Genomic DNA, 4,860 nt, shown 5'->3' on the forward strand with positions numbered 1-4,860 from the left:
CTATATGATCACACTGTACTGCCTGGACTGTCTGACCTCTATATGATCACACTGTACTGCCTGGACTGTCTGACCTCTATATGATCACACTGTACTGCCTGGACGGTCTGCCCTCTATATGATCACACTGTACTGCCTGGACTGTCTGACCTCTATATGATCACACTGTACTGCCTGGACTGTCTGACCTCTATATGATCACACTGTACTGCCTGGACTGTCTGACCTCTATATGATCACACTGTACTGCCTGGACTGTCTGACCTCTATATGATCACACTGTACTGCCTGGACTGTCTGACCTCTATATGATCACACTGTACTGCCTGGACGGTCTGACCTCTATATGATCACACTGTACTGCCTGGACTGTCTGACCTCTATATGATCACACTGTACTGCCTGGACTGTCTGACCTCTATATGATCACACTGTACCGCCTGGACTGTCTGACCTCTATATGATCACACTGTACTGCCTGGACTGTCTGACCTTTGATATGATCACACTGTACTGCCTGGACGGTCTGACCTCTATATGATCACACTGTACTGCCTGGACTGTCTGACCTCTATATGATCGCACTGTACTGCCTGGACTGTCTGACCTCTATATGATCACACTGTACTGCCTGGACTGTCTGACCTCTATATGATCACACTGTACTGCCTGGGCGGTCTGACCTCTATATGATCACAAACATACTCATATGTGATTGGTATTGGAGTCAATGCATCTTCACATAGCTGTATCAAAGTCCTCTATTCTATGTAATGGGGTCAGGCCGATCTAGGTTGAGCTAATTAATTGATATCATTTCATTAAGACAGTTCAACTGGGGAATAAAAAAACGTTTCCCTGTGTATTAATGTTATTTTTGTTCAGAAATCATCTGCGTATATTCATCCACATCTGGGGTACGACTAACTGCACCAACAAACTACAACGTATTGAAGACATTCAATATGGGTGACATAGGTCAGAGGGAAAATGAACTTTACATTTTAGAATACATGGCACAGTGTTGTAAAATTACTTTGATTCTTTCTTAAGATTCTGTACACTTTTAGAAAAAAAGGGTTCCAAACGGGTTCTTTGACTGTTCCCATAGAAGAACCCTTTTTGGTTCCAGGTAGAACCCTTTTGAGTTCCATGCAGAACCCTCTGTGGAACCAACCCCCTTCGTGGAACCAAAAAGTGTTCTTCAAAGGGTACTCCTACGGGGACAGGCGAAGAACCCTTTCAGGTTCTGGATAGCACCTTTTTTCTCTAAGAGTGTAGATATGAAATGAATAAAATCTGGAAAAGTCTGAAAGCAGAACAGCTTATTTTTCACCCATCATTTTTCCAAGCACCAAAGAATCGCAGCATATTTGTTTTTGTCACGAGTGACTTTGGTTTGTAACACTGATATATCTGATTCTCTGACAGGATTATTCATCCTGTATGTTGGAAGCATTCTCACATTCCATTCCACACTGTTAAAAGGCAGAGGCGGACTGGGAGGACACAAGGGGGGTGGGGGGCAGAGTGGAATAGGAGCTGGGGGCTTGTGTGACTGGGCTGAGGACTGGAGAGGAGAGGAGCAACTCAGGCCCAGAGGTTACAGAGCCCTGGGTTACAGAGCCCTTTGACAACCTTGGTTGTGTATAGTGGTATCTAATTGAAATGTTATATTTTTCTATGGGGAATGTCCACTTTTCATAAACAGTCATGGAACCAAATGAGTGGGTGTATTCTTTGTTTTTCAGATTGCTGGGTTTCCTGCTTTAACTCAGACTAAATAAAACATTCAAGATCCTCTATTTATTTTTATTTTAGCTAGAATCCTTAGTTGATACATTACATTTTGGGCTAATAAATTAATCATATATACTCATAGATTTTTGAAGAATATTTCTTATTTATGAGCTTAGTTCAACTGCCGTAACCCATCAGAACCCCAAATATAACCTTGTTTTACTCCAATGTTTATAAACAATGTACATGCAACCAAAAGCTTTATAGCATCAAAATATTGTCTAAAACTATATTTTTGATATCATCAAATCAAATCAAATTTTACTGACCATCATGGATGGTCAGTCCTTGCATTCATACCTCTGTATGTGAATTTGAGAGTGGTTACATTTCTCCAACCCCATCCTTCAGCTTTCTATCAAAACATAGGTGTGGTGATTGCTTTGTTATTGTTTCGTTTAAGGATTCTACCTTTAAAGACCATTCAACACCACATCATTTCTTTGGTTTTTAGAACTACAAAACAACAACAAATATTGTTTGTCTTAAATCTCTTTTGAATTTGCAGCATTTCCTATGCTGCATGCAAGTCCCAGAAGGTTGTTATGAGCCGTCCTCCCCTTAGCAGCCTCCTGTGATGGAAGCCAGTCTTCCTGCAAAATTGAGACGTCACAGAAAGGCCAAAGCTACACTATCACAAATATATCCGTTATGGGAGACCACCCTCTGGTGGCTGTAAGTAGAACTGCGGCAAAAAAGTATTTTAAGTTTTTCACTGTTGTATTGCAACAATATTCCCTACGTTCGTCTATCAGACGGTTGCAGTGTGTGTCTGGGTTAATCATATTTATGCCACTGGATATCCTGGTTAAACCGATGTGGTTTAAATGCTTCTCTGTCTCAACTGGCCCTCAATGTCAAGTCTACCGTCATAGTAGGCCCGCCTAGACTAGGCCTACACTAGACTCTTGCACTACAATATATCTCAAATCCAATAACGACCTTTATATTCCACCATTCTATCAAGTGCACAGAGTTTGTAGCTGGCCTTATGCTATGAAATCAGCCCCAGACTCTCTAAGTGAAGGTAAGTCACTGGGTGGAACAGGCTGTTAATACTGCTGATAACAAGCCCTTTGAAGTTCACAGGGGCCCTATTATCAACTATTTCCCATATCAACAAAGTAGTCTGGAATTTTCCGCATATTTTTCAGTGATAAATTCGGTACATTGTGTTTGGCTTGCTGGTCTGTGATTTCAAGCGTGACATGGCATAAGTGTATAAGGAGAACTCTATGCCCAATCCAAGGTACGTTGCTCAGTTGTATGCATAATGGAAACTATCACAGTTGTAATGTGTATCTACATCAGAAGTACACTGCAGCTGTTTATGTAAATACATGGTTTAAGTGACACGTAATGGTTTAACAATAAAAAACATGTTTCAACATCGATTTTGCAAATCCATTTCCCCTGACACCACTTCTCTATCACCAGGAGGCAGTGTCCCCCTCTGTCCCGTCTGGCTTTGCCAGCGCATCAACACAGGCACATGTCTCTCTCCCGGTAGAGTCCCCTCCATTCCTAACACCGGCCCACCGCAAAATCCTTCCATGCAGAAACTGTTACTCCAGTGGAACTTTTAATGCGCTAGGCTCGAGTTACAGCTTCCCATGCACACTGCATGGTGTTCCAGTCAGCCACAGTCTGCACACAAACCACTTCCTCTAAGGGGAAGAGAGAGTCAGGGGACAAGGAGAGGACTGTGGAGAGAGAGAGAGAGGACTATGAGAGGACTGTGGAGAGAGAGAGAGAGAGAGAGAGAGAGAGAGAGAGAGAGAGAGAGAGAGAGAGAGAGAGAGAGAGAGAGAGAGAGAGAGAGAGAGAGAGAGAGAGGAATATGAGAGGACTTTGGAGAGAGAGAGAGAGAGAGAGAGAGAGAGAAAGGACTATCAGAGGACAGTGGAAAGAGAGAGAGAGAGAGAGAGAGAGAGAGAGAGAGAGAGAGAGAGAGAGAGAGAGAGAGAGAGAGAGAGAGAGAGAGAGAGAGAGAGAACGGTGGAGAGGACTATGGAGACAGAGGGGACTAAGAGAGGACTGTGGAGAGAGAGGGGACTAAGAGAGGACTGTGGAGAGAGAGCGCAAGAGAGAGAGAGAGAGAGAGAGAGAGAGAGAGAGAGAGAGAGAGAGAGAGAGAGAGAGGACTATGAGAGAACTGTGTAGAGAGAGAGAGAGAGAGAGAGAGAGGACTATGAGAGAACTGTGGAGAGAGAGAGAGAGAGAGAGAGAGAGAGAGAGAGAGAGAGAGAGAGAGAGAGAGAGAGAGAGAGAGAGAGAGAGAGAGAGAGAGAGAGAGAGAGAACGGTGGAGAGGACTGTGGAGACAGAGGGGACTAAGAGAGGACTGTGGAGAGAGAGGGGACTAAGAGAGGACTGTGGAGAGAGAGCGCAAGAGAGAGAGAGAGAGAGAGAGAGAGAGAGAGAGAGAGAGAGAGAGAGGACTATGAGAGAACTGTGGAGAGAGAGAGAGAGAGAGAGAGAGAGAGAGAGAGAGAGAGAGAGAGAGAGAGAGAGAGAGAGAGAGAGAGAGAGAGAGAGAGAGAGAACTGTGGAGAGGACTGTGGAAAGAGAGGGGACTAAGAGAGGACTGTGGAGAGAGAGGGAACTAAGAGAGGACTGTGGAGAGATGGATGGAGGGTTAAACGGGGGATGAGGGGGAAAGAGTATAGAAGGAGGAAATAAGAGAGAGATTGGAGGATGAACTTATACTGACTTGTATTGTGAAGTACGATACGTGTGTTTGCCATATGTTTGGCTTCCTTGTGGTCTAACAACTCGTTGTGGTGTTGTTTGATGCCGTCAAAGTGTGTGTGTGTGTGTGAGTCAGACAGAATGTCAGTTGAGAATTCAACATTTGTTCTCATCACACAGGCATCGTTCCAGTCTAGCCTATCCTAGTCTAGTCGGATATTTTCCACTGGTTTCTCAGGCACTAGTGTCTATTCCAGTCCCCCCTGCCTTCCCTCCATCACCTGGAAGAACCCCAACCTCTCATTTGCAGGTTTTATTAGTTAACCTGCCGGTCATATAGAAGCTGTTTTATGCTGTCTTTCATAGAACA

The sequence above is a fragment of the Salvelinus namaycush genome, chromosome 1, assembly GCF_016432855.1.
Source record: "Salvelinus namaycush isolate Seneca chromosome 1, SaNama_1.0, whole genome shotgun sequence".
NCBI classification, from domain to species: domain Eukaryota; kingdom Metazoa; phylum Chordata; class Actinopteri; order Salmoniformes; family Salmonidae; genus Salvelinus; species Salvelinus namaycush.